General features: G+C 35.1%; 2 protein-coding genes across 8 annotated transcripts in view; one reads left to right on the top strand and one right to left on the bottom strand.

Moving 5' to 3' along the window:
* Positions 1-5,845, bottom strand: part of LOC106029826 (sodium channel protein type 2 subunit alpha) — a 71,874-nt gene extending 66,029 nt beyond the window's left edge. For both annotated transcript variants that reach the window (XM_066999726.1, XM_066999727.1), the window contains exon 1: positions 5,613-5,845. The gene's annotated coding sequence lies outside the window, so the exon portion shown is untranslated. The remainder of the gene's footprint in view (positions 1-5,612) is intronic.
* The window catches only part of LOC106029947 (sodium channel protein type 2 subunit alpha), a 195,411-nt gene that overhangs the window by 101,852 nt on the left and 67,043 nt on the right, over positions 1-26,516 (top strand). For 3 of the 6 annotated variants that reach the window (XM_066999713.1, XM_066999714.1, XM_066999705.1), the window contains exon 1: positions 15,375-15,651. The gene's annotated coding sequence lies outside the window, so the exon portion shown is untranslated. Of the gene's footprint in view, positions 1-15,373; positions 15,652-26,516 lie in introns of those variants that run through there. The other 3 variants (XM_066999708.1, XM_066999707.1, XM_066999706.1) reach the window with 2 other exon arrangements.

Genomic DNA, 26,516 nt, shown 5'->3' with positions numbered 1-26,516 from the left:
CTTTCCTAGCTGTGGGACTATTTCCTGAACTCTTCTGCCTATATGGCATCAGCATTTCTTTTAAGACTGGTTGGAATATCCTTCAAATTGTGAGATATAATATTAAAAAAAAATATTTCAAACTATATGCTCATGCACTTCAGCTCCCTTTCAATGTAATGATGAGCTGGAAAAGATAGTTGCATATTGTTGTCATATTGTCCTGTGGCAAAATGTGTTGATTCCTCTGAAATGTAATTTAGAAGATAAATGGGGTTATTCAAAATTAGACACTCCTATCAAGATTATTTTAGGACAATCTGCCAATGATGGTTTCTGCTAAGTGAAATCTAGTTAGTGACAAATGCAAGACAATGAGTAAAAATCCTTGGTAACTATATGAATATTTGAAGCATTAAGTGATTAAAAAAAAAAGTTAACCCAATTTTAGATTGACAAGAAACAGTTATCCACAAAACTAATGGTCCTGATTCAGAATAATTTGTTGCCTGTTCCCCATACCCTATATCCAACTAATTCCCAATCTTTTTTGTACTAAAATTAAAATTGAAATATGCTGAGAAGTGAAGCACTTCAACATTCACCACAATCCACTGTTGCAGTTTTAAAGAATTCACAATAAAACCTCAATTAGCAATATCTAAATACATCACAATCACTTTTGCTTTCTAAAAAAAAAAAAAAAAAAAAAAAGCTCTGTTTGTAATAGTCTTTACTAAAATTTTCTAGAGAAACTTATGAAAGTGCATTTGCAACACAAAACATTGCTCGTGAACCTCAGAAGAAATATCAATCTAAACTTGGAAAATTAACTAAATCACTAAGAACCATGCAGTTGGAACACTTATTTTCCTAGCATTAGTAAGCCCCAGAAACTAATCAATACAAAATATGAAAGAATAAAACTTGTACAGCACAAGATTAATGGATTGTATTTAGACTTTGACAGTTGTCTAGGGAACTGAAAGGAAAAAAATGGAACTTCTGACTGAGAGGCATATACAGAATTCTCAGCTGAACGTGGTCGTTGCTACACAAGGACGAGAAAGCACAGAAAGGCAACATGAAAATAGAGTGCTTTATACCTGTGGTTTAAAACAGCCAATGAAAAATTGTGCATGGGTTTCTTCAATTTCCATCAGTATGGAACTGCCTAATAGAACTTAACTAAGCCCTAAGTTTGGAATGTTTTCTGAATGGATTATGGAAATACAATTTTGACCTAGTCACTACATACATATAAGAACTCCAAAGCAGCAAAGCTCATGAGATACAAGTTATACCACTTCTTTAAAAGGTGTCTTTTCTTGTAATGTTGAAATTAAGTACATCGGCTCAATATTGTACTAATTAGAGGCCTATGGTTTTAAGTAATACACTCTACAGAATCATGGCCAAAGTTTTATAGAAGCTAATAGAATTCTAGCATTCTTCCTGTTATAACACAAACTAACACAATTTGATATATAGGAAATATGAGGCAGGTAACTTAAACTGGTATTAGTGAAAACCTTTCAGGAGGATTCCTTCTGAAATATTTTTGTATTGCTTTTGGTCAGAACTTGGGTCAGACCTTTTTGTACAAAGACTTTGGCCTTTAAGGAGAACCAAATTTTTAATAAACAATGTCTAATTCAAGCATAAATCATCAAAGATCTTGTTGAGCGGTTATACCGGGATCACAGAGACAATAGTACTGATCCTCTTCTAAGTCTTTTTCCATACTGACACCTGTGAAATCCTTTCAGATTTACTAGTGTCCTTCACATTGTCAGTCAGGGAATCCTGCAAAGAAATATGAGGATCTTCATGATGCAGTGCCTATATAGGGAGTCAGCTGTATGTGTTATTCATATTATGTTCAACTGGTCTATACACATTCAGTAGCAACATCACGCGACAGACGTCAGCTTTGCAGAGTAGGTAGTTCAACAGTGCAGCATGTATGCATTTGATATATCTTCCAGATATCTTATTTAATATATCTGCCAGACTCACTGCATATGTACTACATAGTCAATGTACACATATTCAAAATTTGATCTTTTGATCAGGATTTATGACATCCACCAACTTGACAGATCAAGTCAGGAGTCCAGAGAAGTTGCAGGGAAAACAATTCCAAGGTGAAAAAGGGACCTGTACATACGGTAGTACTATGATTTATATTTGCCTAAGTAAAACTGCTCAGTAAGGAAAGATCAGTAACAATAAAGAATTTGTTCAGAAGACTAGACAAATAATTAATCTGAGCAGAAATAGCTTTTTCCTTAAGGCTTTTACATGCAAAAGAGCCTCATAAAAGCTTAAGTTCTTTAATTTGATTTTAACTTTATTATTATTATTATTATTATTATTATTATTATTATAAAACACTTTCCTTGATCTGTCTTAGTTGGTAGAATAAGTGAACAGTCATTTTTTGAAGGAAGACCTTGCAAAGACTGGTAACCACTTTCAAGTTTAGTAACAATTTGAAATGACAGTTTGGGGTTGGGTTGGCTGGTGCTTTTGTGTTTTGTTTTGTTTTTAAATGTTTGTTTGTTTAGTAACAGAAAGAAATCATTTTGTATTGGATAAGGATCAAAGGAGAAACCAGGTACTTTTGTGACCTAGAATTTAACTTGGTTATTCCTTTCTGGGATCACAGTGATGGTACTCACATTATGGTTATTCAAGAGCATATGGTGCTCTTACTGTATATTTACGTTTTGAAGTTGTGCAGTCCCTGCCTGAGTTGCTCTTATCCTGCTCTTTACCTAGTTACAAGACAAGGAAAATCAAGCAATAATCAGAAATAAATAAAAAAAATCAAGCAATAATCAGAATAGCATAGCAGGGATTCTAGTTGTCCATAAGGAAAAAATGATGAAAGTAGATTAACTCAATGTAAGATATCAGCTCCAATATCTAGATCCTGTGGGAGGGCAGTCAATACTGAGATTAGAGTGCTATTGGCAATGTACTTCAGAGCTTTTAATCAGGAATGGTAGCTGTAATGAGTAACAACATCTTTCCACTAAGAGAATGCAATTTCATGTAGATGGATTTTATGGAGGTTGACATTTCATGTGATGGACTTACTGAAGCCCCAGGTCTCAGTGTGTACATCTGTTCTATAAGCAGTCTGAATGAGTGTCAATTTTATTATGGTATTTTAAAGTTTTTATGAATTCAACATTACACTGACAAAACAATATTCCCTGCAATTGGCAAAAGTATATATTACTGATTGACACGATAAGGTTAAAAAATACAGACTAGAGAGTTACATTGAGTGGCAAATGAGCTGATTACACTTTTTAAAGTTAAGTTTCTAACCTTTACCTAGAATTTTCTGATAAAAAACAGAGAAAATGAAACTTCCTGAAGCTTATTTTCAGTAGTCATTTTCAGAGGTCAACAAATAGGTCATCTTAACAAAAAAAAGTACCAAATATCAGAAACTTGTATTCGTTTCCCTTACATTTAACTTTAACTTTAAGCAGGGTTCAAGCAATTTTTTCATTTGTCACCTTATGTCACAAACAATATATGGTTAAAAGGGCCAGGATTTTCATTTTAGGGAACAAAGTCACAACTTGCTAGCCTGTTGCAGAGAACTCTCTCAGCATCTGCTGTTATCTGATCCATTAAAAGTTGTGGGACTCCAGCAATGTAATACATAGGGTATATATATACGTGTATATATGGGGCTGAGAATGTGAGCAGCAAAAGGATACTGTCAGTCACAGAGTTCTGTCTCACATCCCACCATCCTTTTTGCATCTAAAATTCTTTGTCTGCTGAGGGTGAACAGACTTATCATCATGCCTAATCTTCAAGACGTACAAGTTAACTCATATAGTGCTATCTGATGAAGAAAGAGGTGAAAATACAAAATGTGACATCAACATATTGACTTAAAAAAGCATACTTTCTGTATCTTCTCCTTTCCCTTGACACCCCCAACACCCTAATTACCTGATAATAAAGGGAAATGACCAAATTACAATGCTGACAGAATCTAGGAGGGCACAGGGGGATTGTTTAATATTCTCCAGTGAAAAAGTGGCAGTCTCTACCTCTGCTATCATCTATTATTATCTAAACAGAACTTTAAAAGATTGAGTTTAATTAGTACAGCTAAGAAAATCAGTGTGGGCTCTTAACTTCAGCTTCTTTAAAGGGAAAAAATCATGAGCTAACAACATGAGCATAATTTCTATAAATACCAAGGCCTAATAAATAACATATCTGTTTAACAGGTGCTGTGAAGCTTCAGATTACTGCACCAGCTCACATTCTAGTCTTTAACACAATCTTTCCTCTCAAAATGGAGATGTGTGAGAACAAAATTAAATGTTCATTTGTTAGAATTAAAAAGTCTTTTGAAATTGTTTTCTTGAAAAATGTTATGAATACACAAACATGGTATGTCTTTAAAACAAACATCATTATTATTATTACTTATTTATGTTGAAGTTACACAAGGAAGTCACAGACACATTGATTTGGCACCATAAAAATACAAATCATAAACTTCATTCTTTCATATCACTGCTTCAGGTATAGGCCTCACTTGCTGTTCTGAGTAACACCAGAGACCCAATCCTGCTTTTATGTGGACTGAGACAATGTTTTGTAAACAGTGAGCTCATTATTATGTTGTATGTTTTTTGGCATCTTTGTATTTCTATTTTTTTCTATTGAAAATTATTTCCAAATTAATACTATGATATTTTTGTATATGATATGATAATTTTGATGTGAATGTGTGTCTGTGGAAACACTACTGAAAAAAATATATATATCAAAATAAGCTTTAATAGATATTTTTCTTTTACGTTTAATAACTGGCTGCTATAATTACTACTGATAACAATGAATAAGACAATAGATAAATGGAGATTAACATGAAGAAATATAATAATTCTTGTGCTGATCTATCCAAATTTTCCTATCAAGAAGCATATATTAAGGTAGACAGTGATGTTACAAACAAAATGTGAACAGTATCGTTGATGTGGACCTCTGGTTAATTAACAGTTTGTGAGCCCATTCTCTGTACATACAGACACACAACCTGTATTCCATGAAAAAAAAAAAAAAAGGCACAGAAAAGAAATATTTCCTTTATACATCTCTTAAAAACACTAGCCAATAAGGGAATTTCTTCAAATAACATAAATATTGAAAATGGCATTAACAAACCACATAGATTTTATTCCTGGATCATCAGAATCTGAGATGCTCAGAATCTTACGAGATCTGCTATTCCTAAGCCTGGATATCACCACATTTTTCTTCTTCTTAGGTAACAAGGTCATTTCTATAAAATGCTAGGAATTAATATAGTGCACCTTGATTATTAGAAGATCTGATTTTGCAAGTAAGACTACTGCATCAGAACATCACATTAAGAGTAAGAGGCCAGATATCAGATTTAACTAGGTTAAAATGAAAAAATCACACCATCATCACAATCAGTCAGTACAAAATGGCTTTGAATTCCCCATTCCATCTTTGGCTCTGCCTTAACAGCAAACCAGAGAGTACAATCTGATTCCGAAATGTGGAGATCATATTGATAACATTTATTATGGGTACGATTAAATGTTTTGCCAGCTTACCTGATTGAAAGAGAATGACAAATCAATGCAAAGCCCAGCATCCAAAAATAATATGATAATATATATCTCCTCCTGAAATTGTCCAGATTTCCGTCCACAAAGCTTTACTAATTAATTATAATTTCTGTATTCTCAGTGGAAAAGAAAACACAGAGACCTTTCCAGAATCCTCTCTGATTCTGCCCCCGCTTCCTGTTCTCAGTCTCACTCTATGGTACCCAACATATATCAGAAAACAGCTTATTAGGAAGAGGGGGGTGAAGGGTGGGGGAATGGAGGGAGAGAAGAAATGAAAAAAAATGCAGCACCTAACATGGCAGCTCCACCTACTGGTAAAGATAACGAATACGTACAAAGCATCAGTTTATAAAGCATCTTTATCCCTGTTTATCCTGACCTATTCTTGAAACAGCTCCTGTGCAGTAAGTTCCTCGAGGCAAGAAGCAAAATAGACCAACAAAGCCACACTGATTATTGAACAACCCTTTTAAAGACTTTTTCTTAAAAATTTATTAATTAAATTTAAAACCAGTTGTTTGTACACATTTAACAGAGCCTTTAGCTGTAAATCTGATGTTTCTTACAAAAATCCATGAAAAGAGAGGACTGTATAAGTAAGACATCACAGACACTGTTACCCTAACTGGTGTATGCTGAACTTGATGATTATCTTGATACTGCCCTATTCACTACATACTACCATTCATCTTTGGCATCATTTTACTTTTTTTATGTGTGTAAAATATGTAAAATCTCAAAGTCCTTCCCTTACATGGGATTCCTGGGAGTGTGCAGATTTATATTTTCTTTTCTAGGACTCCTCTGGCCATCCTGGAAAGAACTATTAGGGCAGTGGCTCCAACATCTCCTGGTCCATGGGCAACAGTGTTGAGTGAATATTGTGCTTCAGGCAACATTGTCCTTTGTCCTGTATGTCAATTTGAAGAATATTGTGTCTGTGGAAAGCAAGATGCAGAAACACTAAGCAGCATCAGGAAGTGTGTGCAATATATTGACTAACAGCCTTGGGTTAGAAATCACTACTGTTCCTAACTAATTTAATATCAAGCTACCAGCTTTGTTCAGTCATGTGGGATTTACCGAACAAATGCTATTCCACAAAACAAGGAAAAAGAGCATAAGAGACAATTATTACTTTGCTGTCTGGTAGCCCCTGTATTTTCTTCAGCTATGGATAGAGGTGGCTCAGTTCTCTGTCCCAGTAGTCATATACATGTTTGGAAAAGGGTGACTCCAGGGCAGCCAGCATGATGGCTGCTACAGAAGCCCAACTGCACGAAGCAGCAGTTCCAGTAAAAACTGCCTGCAACTGTTGGCCTTTATCTGTAATATTATCAATATATTCCTATGTCAATTAGCATATTTAAGCCACAGTCTTTAAGCATTTGTGTCAATTTGTGAATAGACCTGTCAATTACCGTTAAACTTTGTGTGTACTTGACATATAAATTCCTAATTCCTGAATGGCTTACAAAAGCCAACAGAAATACATGTTCAGAGAGTAATCCCAAAACAGAGAAAGAATACTTTCTGTATAATAAGTGAAAGAAATGTGCCTCTAGTTTGCAAATGCAGTTGCACTACTTTCCTGGTCTGTTTTTGTAAAACTGAGGCACAAGGGACCACTCCTGATCACACCACTCAGGCAAATCCTGTCTGTTTCAAATATTCTGTGAGGGTCTGAACATATACCACAGTTTTATTAAAAAAAAAAAAAAAAAAAAAAAAAGTTCTTCCTTTAATATTTACGTTTTTAAATTTTTAGAAATTATGAAGGATTTTTTTTTTTAACAACAACTAAAAGTCCATTATCTCTAAAATTCGGGTTTTGCTCTCATAGAATTATGCTATTTTAGCAAATCCATGAATGTTCAGAAGTTGGTGTCTTGATTTTAAACTTGTTAGGAATATTGCTTTCTGACAGTATTGTGTTTTCAAAGGCAAACCAGTCCTTCAATGGGACTTTACTTTCCTTATATGCTGCATTTCTTGTATTTACTATTTTCAATTGAAAAATAAAAACAAAAATTAGTGGTCTTTACATGTCTTTAGAAAGTCATCTATGATCTGCATCATAGTCCAGATGCAATCATCTGGTAACATCATAGTTAAGAGCGGATTATACATATTGAATCTTTTTCTCCTGGAAAAATTAAGAAATTTTAACATACATAATAAACTATTTAAACCTTATTAAAGTAGGAAATATTCCTTAATTCTGGCAGCAGCCGAAAAAGATGTATTAAAAGTAGTTTTGATCCTGGTCTGGTTCAGATATTTGATTTCTCTGGTAAGTTTAATAACAGCGTACCCTTAGAATAACTAATATTGCTGTGCTAGTTTTCCAAAAGATGGTTAGACTAACATTGTATTACCAAAGAACCCACAGTCCTGGTTTTTTTTTTTGTTGTTGTTGTTGTTGGTTTTTTTTTTGTGGTAGTGCCCTTATATTGATAGCAATCTCCTGTGATGATTATGTATATGTATTCTTCTATGACTATGTATAATGTATTCTTCTGTACCAAGATGACCTTCTCTTAGGTGTAAATCTGCTCTTAGAGACATGCTGTGTCACTGCCTTAAAAAAAATTCAATGATCAATCCTCATCACTAAAATAAAATCCAAAAAAGAAAAGATTTGTTTGTAGAAATGATGAGGCCAGACAGAGTCATGATAAGTATTCTTTTGTGAATATGACTTGTATATGGCTCATATTCTTATTGATCCAATGTAGTGGACTGCTTGCATATTGCCTGATTCAAATTCATTGAAACTGATCAGTCTTTGACTTACTGAAACAGAATTTAACTCATGTTCTTAAGAATTCCTTAACACTTTTTTTGATTAGTGGAACAGTGGAACAACAGGGCAGAAATAAATAACTATGACATATGCATAAATATACATTTATAGTATAAGTACATCAAACTATCTATTTGGAGCACCACCACGAACAAGAACAAACAAACAAACAAAAAAGAAATAAAATAAAACACTTGAATTTTTAAACATGAAAATTTCATTTTAAAAAATGCTCTTCCACTGCAAACCTATATAAATGCATACATGCCACGCTTACTACATATATCAAATGTATGCATACTATGCATACCAAATTTTCTTCTTCTCCTTTCCTTTCCCTCACTAGATTCCACTCAACAGCAGAACAGTCTAAACTAGACTGCCAGATCTGAAAATGAAAAATGGTCATTTGAAAGACAACAACAAATAGACTACTTTGACAAAACTAATTTATAACAGTGCCAGCCTGGCACTTGTTTCAGTTTAAATTATTAGTACAGTGTTAATGAATCATCATTGAAAGTTCATTTCAGAAATTACATTTAAAAATATAACTTGAAAAGCCATGACATTTTAAATAATTCGTTTGTTTGGGAATCCTGCCCCAGGTGCAGTTATACTCTCAGTAATGAGTGAATAAATTCAAAGCTCTTCAGTCACTTTTAACTAAACAGCTGAAACAGAAATGTTGAAATATCTTAGCTGCAAAGAGAAAAATAACTTTGAAGTATTAAACATGAATCAATATAGCCCCTGTGACCCGTCATGAGATCTCATATAAGGCCAAGCACTGTATATAGATCACATGTAACTTCTCAGCAATGCAGTCATCGTTGTTTTAACATTAAATATTTTGTCTTATTAATACTATTATTTTTGGACAATAGTTTTCATTTGTAATTCTCAGGCACCTTTATGAACACTATACATCACACTACTCATAATTTGTCAAATTAAAATGTAGTAAAAGACACAATGTATATGCTTTATCTATTCCTCTGACTACTTACCTGTGTTTGAAAGTGAACTAAATTGCAGTATATGGCCAACTGTGATCAATCTGAATTTAAGTTAAACACTGGCTAATTGCATAAATGTATTTTTCTACCTTCAGTTTCTTTTTTCTTCCTTTTTTTCCCCTCTGGAGTGGAGAATCAAAGAGACTGATTTTAATGAATTTTGTATCAGATTTACTAATGCGTATTTCCATGCCATGGAACTGATAGTAGCGTTAAAGCCAATAATCTGAACTTTTATTTGAGAATCTATGTATTTATTTGACTCCTGCTGAGGGTGGTAAGTAAAATTTAGGGAAGGTAATACACTTAACTGCAGTTGAAGAAGCTGGTCTAATATTTAAGGATGATAGTGATAGACTTACAAAGGAGTTTCTACTATTTCTTTTTATTCAAGATCATGTAGATTGCATATTTGGAATTTCAAAACTGGGAAAGAAAATACAAAATGTGGCGATCCAGTTGAATACTATAAAACAGACCTGCAGATCTTGGGGTAAAGAAGAGGCTGAGGATATACCTCAACATTATATCCTCTCTGTATCACCAGTAATAACATTTCATAGTGGCTGTATCACTTATACATATGGAATCATAGAATGGTTTGTGTTGGAAGGGACTTTGAAGATCATCTAGTTCCTTAACTCCCATGCCATGAAAGGACTTCACAGTAACATAAGCCTTCAACTAGTCGAATATTTTAACAGGCCACAGAGGGTACTACTTGAAAAATTATTTGCTTTAAGATATTCGTAATAATGTCATAGTAAAGGTATGTGATCAACAATCTGCACTATTAATGGTTATAGCTTTTAATAATAATACAAAATTATATCAACATTAATGTTACTATATAATAGTTAGAGCCCTCCTGTTCCTGTAGAAAAAAATAATACAAGGCCATACCCGAATGGCCTCAACCAATGCAGTCCCAATAATTCTCTTGTTTTTGTAAAAAAAAAAAAAAAGTCTCAAAGAATAAACTTAACCTAGAATAACCACCACAACCACCTTCCAGAAGTGCCTAAGTGCTTCCAAAATACTGACCTCTTGTTATATCTTTTCCTGTCATTCAGATGAACTATGATCATAATAACAAAATTATTGTTAGGTGAACATACTGTACACAACAATCACAACTATATTATCTGATGTCTACCTTGGCAAAGCACAGGAGAGTCACAGAAGGTAATAAATTCATAAATAAAAATAAAATAAAAACTTTTTTTGATTTATATATAATATACCTGTAGGACTTACAGATATACAGGCCATCAGCTCAGAAAGATTCTGAAAAACACCTGCTATTTATGTGAGTAATAAGAAAGAGAACAGGGAGAGGGTGCTGACTCGGATAATCAGGTTTCAATATTTAATGCTTGCAAGCTTCTTGTATAACTTCCAGAAAATAAAGTATGTTTGTATCTCACTTCCTCACCTATGGAATGGGGTTAATAATTCCTGGCTTTAGATGAGCCTATAGGATAAATTAATTTTGTTAGCCTGCCATGATATAGAGAACAAGACTGAAGAAGTATTTTAATATTCTGTGTATTGTCCAAAGAGACTAGCCAGGCCTGGGAAATTATTATTTTAGGCACTATATGTTCACAGGATAGACCATGTTCATATGAATTTCATATATATGAAATACATATGAAATACATATATATGAAATACATATGACAACAAAAATAATAATAGTTTAAAAAAAAAAGACAAAAAGCAAGCAAATTATTTCAAAGTGAACAAATACAACATCAGATAGACAGATTTTAAGAGATGGACAAATGAATTAAATGATACCTCAGCAACAAGTGCAGTAGTGCTCTCAGAGCTAGTAACAAAATCTAATAATGCTCTCCCAGGACACCTATAAACAGAGAGATTGCATTCATCTGTTTTCATTCCATTTATTGCTACTGAGTCATGTGGTTTAATTGGTCAGATGAAAGGTAATCATCACTTGGAGAGAGGGGAGGTTATGTTAAGTAAACCTCAAGTTATGATTTATTTATTTGCTAGTCTTTTAAAGCTGGAATGCCTAGAAGAATTATTCTGTTTAATAACATATGCTTGCCAAGTTGATTTTGCATTAGAAAGATTCTCTGCATCTTACAGTAAGCCTAGTAGTTATCTGTACTGAAAATAGTACCTTTATAATTAAACCATGAAAACATACTACACTGAGAAAGATGATAAAAAATTGCCAACAATTGACTCTAATATGTTAAAGAAAAATAAGTTTACCTTGATCTGTGTTCAGCCAAGAATGATAAAGATCAAACTGGTACACTGAATTGTGAAGTAAACACAAGTTAATGCCCTGATGGTTATGACTATAGGCATACTAATGTCTTGAAGCAAAGATGTAATTGATACATACTTTTGAATACTGCTGTACACACTCTTTTTCAAATCTGTCTTCACAACTGGTCATTAAACGTGACTTGAATGTTTGCCCCAGGCAGACTAGAAGTGACTGGCTTTACATTTTGAAAATATTACGAATCTAATTTAAAATATTCCATTTTTCAAACATAATTGTCAAGACTAAATAGATTTCATTACAAAGAAAATATTCAGAAATCTTTTAAATTTCAAAGTTAGTCTTAATTTCTTCTTAGGTGGAGGTAAAATGGCACCCTGCACTGATATACCTCAGATGCAATTATTTTATATATGAAAGAAATGTAACAAAATTAAATACCACTGTTATTTAGTAATCACCAGGGTAATTTCTGTTAAAGTAACTCTGGAACGGTTTAAAAAAAGCTGCTTCATACTTAGAATCATCCTAAATTTCAGGTTCACTTGAATGAGTCATTTGCAACAGTGATTCTCAAACTTTAAAGTCAGGAATGATAGACTTTATGATTTAATCAGAACTAAATAACAAAGGCAAATAACTTTTGATCGAGATTAATTTATGTCTTTTGAGAAGATGACACATCAAGAAATCATGAGCCTGCTCACTCTGCAGACCTGTCTTCTGCCCTAGCAGCTTACGAAATAGGCCTAGAGTTTCAGAGTTTAAGAGATGTATGAATAAAAATTACAAAAAAGAAAAGTAAGTGTTCTAAATAAATGAAATAGCTATTTGAGGCATCTAAAGAACAGGCATAGATAAGTGTCTGTTGGCCAGAACAGCTACTGGCATTGGTCCGTAGCCTTAATATCCTATGTGCTGTGGAAACTGGAGTTTGACCTTTTGCTCCATCTCTTCTGGGTAAATGTTTTTGCATGATTTAATAGATTTTTTATTATTATTATTTTTTAATCCAGATGACTGTTAGCTGTGCTCTGAGAGGCAAAGAGAGATTTCTGGTAGAAATTAGCTCTATCAGCACGGTTGAATAAGCAGAAAGATTCTTCTAGCTATCCTAGTTTTAAGACACTTAAATAAAAATGTCAGAAAACGAGACTTTTTCAATAGATATTTAATTCCTATATAATTACTACTAATATAATAAATTAAACCGTTAGTAAACCATGCTTGTATGTGTTGTTGGAGAGTGTTCATAGATTTATAATCAGTTCTGAGAGTTACTGTAATTTGTTGATTCTCACAGTGCTTTTCTGAATTTTTCATAGAAAAACTGTTTATTTTCTCACACACTTGTAACTAGGCAAGTTTATGCCACTGACAACTGCAGTTGTTACACACAAATGTAAGCTTTAAAAATTTCTGTGAATTTCAGAAATTACTTTTTTATTGTCTTTGATGTAGTCATATTTTATTGTGGTATATGTGAGATATTTTTATATCTCATTTTTATTGTGCTCTTCACAGACAATACAGAAAAGCAAAACCAGCTTTGTCGATGAGCTTTACCATTAAGATGCAATTGTGATATATCTACAGATTTAAAAAAGTGAGAGAGGGATAGCCTGTAGAAGGATAATAATTGCATATTAATAATAATAATGAATAAAAGTTTCAATGAGTCTCCTAGAGAGAAAGTAGTGTTTATAATTGTTCTGAAATGCATGTTTCTCATGTTTCTTCCCAGAAATCCTTTTACTAAATGGTTATTCTACAGCTAAGAATTATATAAGTAATAAAGATTCATACAATCTCCAAACATCTCTCCTTTATATAATTAAAAAAAATAATAATTTATATTTTAATAGCTCAAATTATCTTTTTTTTTTTGAAATCATAAAAACTCTTGTCTGGTTTATGACATTTGATGAATATTTTAAATTAATACTTGAAAGTAGGCTTTAGAACATCAACTTGACCAATTTAGGCCTACAGTAGGCCTATATTTATTCATGGTGCATTTCCATATTTATAGAAAGTTGTGAAAGTATATTCAAAAGTATTTAACATTGCTTACTTTTGGGGCTCTGGACATTCCGATGTGCTGTCCTCCTTGAATGCAAAGCTGCAGTTCAGCACCACGGACAGCACTCATGCCTCCACTCATTTAAATGCAACTATAAAAGTAAAAACTATCAGTACTTTTCAGTGAAATCCTAGATTTTTTTTAAGCTATATTATTTTTATATGAAATAGTTCTTTAAAGCAAATTGCTTTAACACAAGGTCAAAAGAGAGTGTATTTTTTGTGACAAACTCCCAGTCCATTCTCACACAATAGATGTTTTGACATATTATTATCTTTACATGATCTATTTTAGTACTTTGGATTCTGTGATGGCCCGTAATCCTGTTGTAGAGATTAAACAAGCATAGGAATAGATCTCTTTCCTGAAGAACTGACACTCCAAGGGTTTTTGATGACTCCAAGGGTTTTTTGATGAATGGCCTATGCTTATACAAGTTGCTACTGAAAGGGATGGTCTCTCCAGCAACATCCCTTTGTCGATTTTAACAACTTTTGTGATAAGAATGCAAACCATGGAATTTTTAATTAGACTCCGTGATATAACTTATGTAACTCTTCTTGCAGTCTTTTCTCCCCCCAGATTTCATGTTTTGATGAGAAAAAATTTTCCTCCAAAGCTGAGAACCGTTGAGCCAGCTCTGCATGCTGGTAGCCATTTGATGTGATAGAGCAGGTGAAAATGATAGAAAATTTTGAAGGCAATATTGAGAAAATAGGATAATACAATAATTTTATATTGTAGACAATTTGACAGTTTGTTTATTTGTATTGCTACAAGAGTAGATACATTCATCTATATAGCATCCCATCATAAAGCATCCTTTAGTAATAGCATATCCAACATTGCTGTCATGGGGAACATGGCTAGAAACAACTGGGGTGGGGCAGACAACTTACACACTAGATTTTTGTAACTGATAGTATCCAGAGTACTACAGAATTTCAGGATGCTATGAAATAGAGAAGAGAGACTTACACCAAAATTGATAAGACAGATTGCCATAAAAACTCTTTATTGAGCAATAATGTATTATTCCTGGCCAAATACAAGCACCCATTCATTTTGTACTACGTAACAAATTTTATTCTCTGGCTTTCAATAAAGATATAAATGTAATTTCTATTTTGAAGAATCAATAAACAAAGAGAAGTAAAAAGCAGGAAGTCTCATTTGCTATTACTTTGCAGAGGTTCTGATTGAAGAATGACTTTTTATTATGCATTAATACAAAGTAAAATAAAGATACTTGGCAGAATCTTGAGTTCTCTGGAACTAGTTGTATACAGATGTATCCAAATACATACTCCAGTAACATTAAAAAAAAAAAAAAAAAGCCCAGTCTAAATCTCAAACTATTTCTAAAAATTATGCAAGCATTCATTAGTTCTAACCTAGTTACTTTATTTTACAGCTGTATAATCAAGGGCTAATATGTGCTTTAAAACTAAAATATACTTGTTTTGATAGGGTGTTAAAAATCCAGCTGAGCTCATTTCCTTGCCAGTAGGTGGAGCCAGCACGTAACATGCTGCCTCATTTTTTCCTCCCCCTCGTCTCCCCCTCCCCTTTTTTTTCCCCACAACCAATTTTCTGATCGATGCTAGGATTCATAGAGTGAATCTCAGAACAGGAAGCAAGAGAAAAGACTACAGAATACTGCAGAGACTCCTTTGTTGTTTTGATGGGGAGGTCCTTTCTTCATTTCTTTCCTTTTTCATTTCAGTGAAATTAAGAGTTTACAAGCTTCTTTGCAAAGAAACCTGAACCTGCAGTATAAGGAACCTTATCATCTACAAGTGTATGGATATTTCTTACGCCATGATTTTTAATTCTCTTTTTATCAGGTAAGAAAACATGATATTTGATTAAAATGCCTAGGCAATAAGTTCCAGTCATTTTGCACCAAGAGTCTTCTCTTGTGGTGCCACACCTAGTTTTCGATAAATATTAATCCAGCAAGAGGAGAGGCAAAAATAGCCATCTTTTCAACTGCCTGTATTTTTTCATAGTATTTAATTAGGTCTTAGCACACCAAAAAAAAAAAAAATGTTCTTTGGAGTTCTCTGGTCCTACATTTTATTAAGATTGTGTATTTGTAATTACATTTACTTCTGAATTTTTATTTTTCATCCTAACTGTAGTAATTTGTTGTTGTTGTTTTGATGTGATTACCTACAAGTGTTTTCATTTTCTACTGGAGGTTATATTCATGCTGTATCCAGGATACAAATTGGAGTGGTATTCTAAAGCATATTAATATAGCCCTGGGATTGCCCAGTTTTAAAATTATCCTCCCTGTTTTAATGCAGAAATTTACTGTTGTTTCTTTATACCATCTTCAGGCAGAGGCTTTCTTTACTTCCTAAATTCAACATTTTGATTTTGTGAGGTATAGGCGATTTATAGGATTCTCCCCTCCCTCGTCTCCTAAAACAGCCTCTCCCGGATGGAAGACAGAATGGAGGATTTGTCTGTAACTAAACATGGTTTTGCACTGCTGCAGATATCATATGAGACATATATGTGTTTTGTGAAATGCTTTCTATGTAGGTTTCTATGAATTGTTACTGCAAAAACTTCATTCCATATTGCATGAGAAATATTTTTCTTCCATTATTTTTTAGATGCATAATACACACTGGGAGAGACAGCAGAGTGACTCAGGAGGTGGGAAGCTTATGCAGTACCCCCTTACTTTTCTTTCAAGCCTTGTGGTTTTTTTTCTTTTTTTCTTAAATTCACTTATTTACAGCAATAACTTATTTATTCAGAAAAAAAAAAAAACAATACAGAAATGCATTGATCTACATAGTCACAGATCAAAAAAAGGGCTTGGTAGACCACATGAGAAAAAAAGAATGTGTGATTAAATAAATTGTATTTTGCTTTCTATTATTTGGAGGTAAGTAGGAAATTTTCACTTATCTGTGTAAAGATACATGTATTTTAGTGATTGGTGAAGCAGCAGAAATTTGCCTGTTGGGATCTTAATGTTAGATGCTGCCTTGGCTTTAGATGATCCTTTAGATATACGTGGGATATTAAAAGGTTCACAAATTCTTCCAATCTATGCATGTTGCCTGCTTAGTTACATTTTTGTGAGCAATGTTTACATTATGTATAGATGGCTATGGCTCAGCCATTGTATTGGCTGTAGATATCTTCGTTAGATGGTAAATAATCATCCATTCCTGAAAAGGTCTGGAGAAAAGATGAATAATCACACCCAAATGATCTGCAATTTCCTCCAGTAACAAATACATTAAATAAATAATGCTCTCTTATGTCTATAGGCCCCAATTCAACAACAAACAGGAATGTCAATGGGATGACTCACATTCTTAATATTAGGCAAGTGGATAAGTACCTGCATCTGTTCTGTTGATATATATATTTTTTTAATTATACCTGTGTTCAGGGATTGAACAACTTTCTTTATGACAGAAATTTTGCAGAGTTCATAAATTCAGTTAGTAGGCCAAACTAGCATATAGCTTCAAAGGTAAGCTATAGATTTACATATAAAATTAAAAATACAGTGAGCTGTTACAAGCCTTGGAGGAAAATATTAAAGCTGAATTCTTACAGATTATGAGTACGGTAACTATGAATGTAAGTCTTTAGCAAACACAAACACAGACATGGCCATATCATAGCAAAGCACAATCCAGTTACCTTTCAGTAGTGATGGCTCAAGTCAGGTGTTTCAAATGAGGAGTACAAGAGAAAGTTGACCCTGAGAAAAAGTTGGCCTTCTCTACCCTCTGTAAGGAATTTAAATAACAAGACAGCTTAAAGTTGTTTCTTTTTTTTTTTTCATTCAAATTCCTGTAATCATGCTGTTCTCTGCACCTTGTAACAGCAGATCTCCCCAGCCCAGCAGACCCACACTGCAACCACAGCAAGAGCCCAGCAGCAGCAACGCTGCCAGTTCTGCTTGCTCAATTCTTTCATTACAGGCCTTGATTAGTGGATCTGACAGGTCGCTACCTGCTGCTCTGCTCCACCCTTGAGGAGCCCCTCAGCTCCCCTCCTAAAGGGACAGAGAGGACATGGAATCCAGTATAGCTTGAATCGTGCTAGACACCGATGATTGCAACCATAACACCTTCTTATGCATGCATCTCTCAGCTGAAGCCTGAAAATCACTAGCAAGCTTTTTTATTGTGTTACCTCCATTGTTTTAAGGCCAGGCACACGCTTGCACAACTTCTCCAGAGGACTCTGCCTCCTTCCCAGTATTTGCAGCGGCAGACCCTGGTCCTGTGTTCCCCTGGCGTGGGGGCAGCCTTCCGTCCACCAGAGCCCACCCATCCCACTCCCTCTGCCCTCAGCCCCAGCTTGCTGAGAAGGCATCAGGGAGCCTGCAGGCCTCCTTTCTAGAGGCTTCCTGAAGCCACTCGAACGAATCTGTTTCTTGTACCTCCTCTCCTCTCCTCTCACTGACACCTTCCAGCCTGAGAAATGCTGGCTTAAAAAACATTTCTGTCAACGGTCGCCTTAATCTCCTGCTCTTCTGTTGTTTGTCTTGCGAAGACAATAATGTACCCGGTTTCAAAAAGGTGTAAATGTAGGGGAGGCAAGTGGTGCTGAGAATCACTAAATACCATGAAGATAATAATCATAACAAAACCTAAGGAAGAAATTAATAATTCTGTAATCAGTGCACTTTTGGGAAGATATGCAGTAAAGGTTTGGGACCAAAATACTGGAAGAGGATGATTTAAAAAAACGTTATATAACTATATTCATATTACTCAGTTCAAATTCCTATTGTTTCCCAGCTCGCAACTTTATCTCTTTTATTTCTGCTCCTGAACCTATTATTGTTTCTTTTTCTCCTCTCCTATTTAAGTTAAGCTGCTTTCTCTTCCTGCTCTTTACTGGTGTGGTCCCAGCAGAAGGGCTTTGCTTCTGCTCTTAGTTTCAGCATTTGGTGTCTCAGCAGCTATGAGATTACCAATTGCACTGAAGGGGCTGCTAATGCTAGGCAGAAACACAGTCAACACACAGAAGCTCTATAAATATTTATTTCAAGCCGCTAAGAAGCTTTTTCAGAGCGTGTCTAGAAATTATTTTAGAGAAGTTCTGAATGGCCAGATTTCAATAAATTTGAACAGGAGCAACAAAATGCAAACTTTTATACTCCCTGAACAACCTACTTGACAAAATTCAAAGTAAAGAGACTGTAGCAAACCTCAAAAAATATTTCAAGCTGCAGTATTACCAAACATACTTACAAATAATCATGAAAATACTTTTTAATCTTCCTATTTAAAACAAAGAAACAAATGGAAAAACACTATAGATTCATTGTTCTTGCCTTTTGGTTTTTAAACTTGTAGATCAGTAAAACCATACTATCAAACTTTCAAAAAAATAAGCTAAAAAAATGTACTTTTTCTATTAAATGGTGCAGTTCTTGTTGTTTTAAGCATTCAAGTTGAAATAAACAAGAAAGATCATGAAGTCACATATATCTGCATTGTCAAACTTAGCTTTCCTAACTTCATTGAAAGAAATTTTTCACCATTTATAGTGTCATTAAAGAAAGAAATTAGGCTGAGGCCTACAGCATGAAGAAATTCAATCTGAACAATTAAGGTCTGGCAAAACTGAAGGCATAGGAAAGACATTCTCATGATTGAAAAAACTACTAAGCAAACAGGCCTCTGTCAGCTCAGTTCATAGTGCGTGTCTGTATGTATATGTGTGTATATATATATATAAAGTTTTAAAAAAATCACCAATAACATTTTTGAAAGCCTCTCTATCTGAAGTCTAGTAATTGTCTGCATATGAAGTTTTCTCAGGTTTTTTGTAATTGCCATTACTGTTGCTTCTTAATTCTTAGCTCAGCTTCCCTTAAACATGGGCGGAATCTGATTTTGGCCAGGTAAATTGTTCTTTTGACCTGCTAATGCTGGCAAATTCTCCTTCGTCTCTTTGGAGATCCACACAGCTCCTTCCCGTTATCTAGTGAAAATGCAGACTTTCCCCACCAAGAAACAGGATAGTGTTCAATAATATAACGATTGTTCCTTGTAGTGTGCAGCTACTTGCACAAACTGATCACAAATAAGCAGACACACATTAGCGTTATCATTAGCAGACACACATTTTAGGATGATGGATGTATAGGTTTTGTATGTACAGCAAGGTCTACCATGGACCTGTCATATGATGGGAGATGACTACTTTTTATGCCATATGGTGCTGCTTGCCTGGTCTTAAATGGAGTTGTAAGGAACAGCACTTGAATATATTTAGAAGATGTCAAATGGCCCATTCCAGCCAAAATAAAACAAAACAAAATTGGATATCCTTCTACTCTGCAGTAAAAAGTATGACTGCAGTAGGTTTAGACATACATGAACCAGTGCTCAGTTTAATCCTTTGGTTTCAAATGCAGTGTATGTGCTTTATGGAACTGTACGAACGTGCTTGATTGTTTCAATTATTTGCCCTCCTAGATCATCATATCATAGCTTTCGTTCTACTTGTGCTGAGTTAACTAAATTAAAGCGACAATATTTCCATATCTACTGTTGTCATTCCTTAGACATCAGTGAAGATTTTGCTTTATTTAAATTATTATCAGCAGGCTTTTAGAGAGGAGCAGAAACTTCATGTTTAAATGGATGTTCCTAATATGTACTTTTTTTCTATCCCATCCTCACCACTCATCACTCTCCTCGGTGTAACTGCAAAATCCTTTGAAGACTTTGACCCCAATGTGGTTTTGTTTGATGATAAATGTAAATGACTCATTTTGAAATGAGTCAAGTTCTCTAAAGCAATACATTGTGTTCTAGATTCACTCATTTGTCTTGGTAGGATCACAGACATATTAGGAGCCAGATTCCACATATGTATACAAAATGGCACCAGACACATGCAGACAAATTTGACAATCTTTGATCTTGAGAAGAACAATGGCCAGAGTTTAATACATTATGAACTGCATATAGATAGAACAAAGTCAGAAAGAAGTGTGAACAATGCTTTCCATAGACACCGTGGTCTGAATTTTCTCTTGGAAAATGAGTTCCGTAAAGAGGTGCCAATAAAAAGAAGGCTGAAAAAGCACCTAAATATCTAAACGTACTTTGTGCTTACAGGGAAAATTATGGCAAATTTCCCTAAAACCACAACTATTATGAAAAGAGAACTCTGCCCAGGATATTTATAATTTGGACTGTCTCTAATGAAATGAAAATTGTTTAGGAGCATCATTTGATGCTAGTTAGTTATAAATATTTGTAGCTAGTGCAAAACAGTGGAAGATCCTACTTCTTGGGCCACAAGGAAAGCTTTGTTAGATCAGTTTTCCTCACTGGATCTCTCTGGAGAGGTTGTTCTAACCAGGACTGTGGCACACAAGGTCGTATTATAAGAGCATAACAGGTGTATCTGTAGAGTATGTGAGCTCCATATGTTTTCTGTTTACTGAATGTCAATAATGAAACCATGGAAACTAAAAGATAAGTACTGGTACAGGCAGAATGAAAAAACTTCCATCTGTAGTTGCGTTAACCGGAAAGCAGACGTGGGACAAACACTGCATGATTGTTTCCAGATCAAGAAATCGGTGATGCCTGCACAGACATCCTATTGGCAAGTGCATTCACACAGGTTAGACTTTGTGGTGCAGGGACAGGTTTCCATTTTGTAGAATGGCCAGTACCACAGAAGTACTGATGGTAGACAGCCTCCTTGGTACCAAAATACTACTACCGAAAAATTCTTCTAATGAAGCAATGAGAACGTTCTCTGAAAATACTGGGATGCAGGATGAGCTGCCAACTTACTAGGATTTGGCTTGTGGAATTTCTAATAGTGACAAAATGGAAAGCACCCAGTTTTACTGTCAGTAGCAATGGCAAGATGGAAACCTTTAAGTTATTAGGGAAATCAGTTTGATTAGGAAGCAATAGACTGCATTACTGGTCCACAATTACGAGAGTCACTTTTCCATAGAATAACATTTTCTATCTTGCAACCAGTTTGCTTTTGTGTTTTTGTAGGATAAACATATGCAACAGTCACAGAACGTTTTTCAAGGATTATTGTTTTAAATGATTTTGTTTTTACAACACTGGATTGTTTGTTAGAGTTAACATTAGAAGAACTCCACAAGGTTTCACAACACTTGTGACTGTAAAAAGGTATTTGTACTTTTGCCAGCTTTAGTTTTTACAAATGGAATGATCATTGATCTGAAGCAAAGCTTTGGCCTTGTAAGCCAAGCTGAAGGCAGGTTAGCCTTCATACAGAGGGGATATTACTCCACTCCACACTCCACCTTCAGTGGGGAAAAAAAAAAAAGTAAGCAGAAGGGTATGAAAATAATGATCTCTAATATTATATAGGACACTTAGGTGCTATTACTCATGATGGTATTTGGCTCTGTAGAGTGGCAGAGGCTGGGAACCCAGAAGCATTCTCCATTGCTGGGAAAGGAATTATATTGCTTTTCTCGGTATTGACCTTGCTTCCAAATTAGTTAAAGGATTCACACATTCTCAGAATAATCTGTCCTTAGTGAGAAGACGATGGATATGATGCAGAAATTGAGTGAGCTGGTATAAATATTGTGAAGTTGGGTGAACAGCTCTGAAACTGTGATAAGGAAAGGAAATATCCCCTGGGAATCTGAGGACAAGAGGAGAAAAGAGATTCATATGGGAAAAGCAATCAAATGTGTGTGTGTGGGGGGAAATAATGTAAAAAAAATTTCAGGAAGGGAAATTCAGTACATATGAGGAAAAACAACAATCTACTATAAAGCAAACATTGAAATGGGTATTCATTTTCCGGTATGGAGGTGGGCAGTGCATGTGCATGGCTCCAGTGGGAAGATCTCTTGGCAGTGGTACACCTCCAGGCAGCAGGTGATAACTGTGAGGAAGGAGCACCTGTGAGAACTCTTTGGGGAACTGTTGTATTGCCTGTAATCAGAACCAGTTTTGCTGGCTTAAATATAGTAGAAAAGGAAAAACTCTCCTGAGGAGATCTTCAACATCTGCTCCCTGGCTTTATTCAAATGTACCAACAAATACAAAGTGGATAAGAAAAAAATACAGTTAAGAAATGATACTGGATTAAATTGTCTTAACTCCAATGAAGTGAACCTCAGTTCCAGGTTACCCAGCTATAATGGGCAGTTGTATTTTAGCCACGAGTTTTGTAGATTATCCTGTGCAGTCCTTCTTTTCCTCATGAAGTGAGACTGTTATATAACTTCTTAAAAATTATGAAGGGGAGTCATCGTGGTGTCGTCGTCCCCCCCCCCCCCCCCCACTTTTTTAGATACCTTAAAACTGAATCTGCTTTTTCATAGACAGTGACTAGAACTTTACAGATGTTGAATCCCTACTTTTTTTTTATGAGTTTTTCCCCTCATATGAAAAATCTCAGGAGCAAAAATAGATTAGTTTTGGGCAGATACACATTGTAACTGTTCATCTTTCAATTCCTGGCACATTCTTATACTTGAAAGCAGAAGTGACACAGAAATTTGTTTAACTTCACTACCCCAAGACATTGTTATCTAAGTTTGTAGGGTTTTTTGGTTTGTTTTTGTTTTTTACATAATGCATTAAAACCTGCCAAATTCTCCAGTGAATATGAAATGTAAAAGTAGCTTAGCATGCAATCTGAAGCAATATTAAAACATGTGTCCTTGTATTGTTTCAGATATGAATCAGAAGTTTGGAATCCAGATTTGAAATACGGTGTGCATTTTATTGCAATACTTTGCTATCAGATAACTTACTGAGGGATTCTCATGAATTTGGCATTCTAAAAAGTTATGTTCCAGCTGAGGCTGATGTTAAATCAGGGGACTGCTATAAGCCATCCTATGCAGAATGTCAGCATAAACACCCATAATGATCTCTGGTCCCACATTTACGAATCTGTGTAGCTCCCTCAGGCCCTTCGAGTTTCTTGATGGAACAGTGATATCACCTTTCTAATCTTACTTCACTGCACGTCTGCCATATGCATTTTGTCCCCCAGGATAGCTTGCTCCATAAAAATGTTTTTATAGTGTTCATAATATTCTCAATTAATGACTTGATATGACAGTTAGCTTATCATGACAATATAAAAGGCAAGCAGAAACTAGTCCTGGCAAGCTGTTTCAGTTTTTTTTAATGGCATTTCTATTTAATTGTGGGCCAATTAACCAGTCAGTTTCCTTTCAGATAAAAAAAAAAAATCCTCTAAATTTAATAGAGAGTTGTTTAATGCTTCCTAATGTTGTATATCTGACTGAGCTTTTCATTACACAGAGAAACAAACATGCTGGTCAGCTCACCAGGGAGTAGTGGTGATGCCTGCTCTCTTCCTTTGCATGGGAGGGAGCGGGGAATGAAGCTATAGCTCCAAGTTTTTCTACTGGTTCCTGTATACCGGTCTGGGAAATGCTCATATAACCACCCAGCTGTATTGTGCACAAATCACCAACCATATTATTCATTATGGGATCTGATTTCATGCTGTTTGGTGTCTTTTTTCCTTTTAGGTTGCCAAACTTTGAATGTACATCCACCATTACGTGCCTCACACTGGTGACATCTTCATTTAAAATACATACTTACTCAGCTGTAGAGAAGGTTTGGACAGCTGGCAGAGCTGTAATAAATCTAACTCTTACAATTATTGTAATTAGTTTAAATGCTAAGTGCTACAACAGGAATACTCAGTTCTCACCCTGCCTTTGTTATAGTGCATCGGTAGGCAAATTGTGTGTGTTTTTGTATGTCATTCTGTCTCCCAAATCATAAGTGGTTCTGTTTCTGAAAATGTAAAGTGGGAATAATGTTAAAAGGTGCAGAACAAGTGGCTGATATTTAATTAAGAGGTGTGGAAGTACAAGGTTCAATCTAAATACTCCATATTTTAAAAATCTAATTAAAAGAACATTAATAAGTGGCAAAGTCAAGCTGTGGGACATTGAATAAAGGCTGTCTTTACATTGAGGAAATTAGACATACAATTTGTAGTCACCAGTGAAAAGTGCTTTGAGTGAATTGCCTGCCATTATATCGCAGTACTGAGTAGAATTCATCTCATCTCTTTCCCTTTACAGTCAGTGGAGAAACAGGTACTTCCAGGGCACTACTTGCCTCATTTTAAGGTAGATGTCTAAAACAGGTCACCAGAATTGCCTTTTAAAGGACCCATTCTTCTCCAGTGAATATGAAGGCAGTTCAGATTGGCTTAGATGCGGATGTCTGTAGACAGAGACATCTGAAGGGAGGGGAGGTGTCCTACTCATCGTCACAGAGGCAGGGGCAATAGGCAGTTCTCCAGGGCAACATGCAGACCTTAGGCAAAGGACTGTGCTTTTTGCCCATGTAGTCATCCTCTTTTCCCTTCCCACGATGCATTTTTCACAGTCCATGTGCAGGACCAATGAATCAAGGAAGTCTCCTCCAGAAATAATCTCGCTGCTCTTAAGAGCTTGTCTGTATTGGGTACTGCATAAAATAAGATGTATGAACCATTTAACTGAATGTTGCCTTACAGTATCTACTGACAAATACACCAAAAGTAAGGCAAATCTCAATTCTAGCATATCCTAACGTTTTAGTCCTTCTTCCCGCAATAAGTCTTTTATTGGAGTTTTTATATATAATTTTAGGGACAGCATATCAATACCCATAAGAACAATTTGCAGTTACTCAATGTATGTTTACATATACTTTACAGGCCTCTAAACTTTTTATCTTTATTGTTCTCTGTAAATTCACTTTCAGATCTTCTTTTGTTGTCCATTCTTCCAATTAATCTTAAGCCAGTTATCTGAGCTCTTTACTCCCTCACTTACCCATACAGTGCAACAAGCTTTTTTGCTTTGTCCTGCCTCAGCTTGGCCCATTATAGTGGCTCTCACCTCCCGTTCTTCCTTTTCCTTCAGTTATTCCCAGCCTGCTCTCCTGTGAGCTCAGACTGATCAATCAACATGATTTTTTTGGTCATAACAATCTATACGTCTTTGAGCTTTTTGTGTCTCTCTAACCAGCCTCCAGGACTACTACAGCTAATTTTGAGATGTCTTTTTATCCCAGCAGACAGTTCTTCCAGATATGATTTCCCTGGAGGTTTTTTCTGCTTCCAGTCTTCAATCCCAGAAAAATCCCTTTCTCCCCAACCTCCCCCCTTTTTCTTCTGTATTTCCCTTTGTATTTTTAATAACCAAGGTATAGGATCATTGAGAACACAAAGATGAAAGCATTCCTACTTGTAGGTCAAGAGTCCAAAACCAGCACAGCCGATAGCTGCAGTCCACAGCTACAGAAAAATCCCAGCTGGAGACTGAAACATAATAGAAGAGATAGCATCTCTGGAATTCACAGCTTTAAACCTCTAAGGTGTTATTTCAAATATATGCAAACCAATTTTTCAAATGTTTTCAAGTCTGGATAAGCATTACAGAGATAGTGTTCTAACAGAAAAGTCCAAAATTCATAATCCTATTCTGCAAAACTTCATATTTGTGCTTTGAAAGTTGAGAGCTATAAAATTTAAGAGAAACTTTTTTTTGGAAATAGTATCGTGATTTAAGTTGAAGTTTCCCTCAAAAAATTGTTCTGTGGCAAAAACTGAAATTTTTAGTCCAAGTGTTTAAAGTTTGGTGTAATGAAGCAATGAATAGGAGAGGGGTCAAAAAAAGGCAAATGGGACCGGTCAGGTCTCT

This window comes from Anser cygnoides, chromosome 6, assembly GCF_040182565.1.
Source record: "Anser cygnoides isolate HZ-2024a breed goose chromosome 6, Taihu_goose_T2T_genome, whole genome shotgun sequence".
Classification (NCBI taxonomy): domain Eukaryota; kingdom Metazoa; phylum Chordata; class Aves; order Anseriformes; family Anatidae; genus Anser; species Anser cygnoides.
The sequence above is the reverse complement of the archived record's forward strand: the minus strand, read 5'-3'. Positions and strand labels throughout refer to the sequence as shown.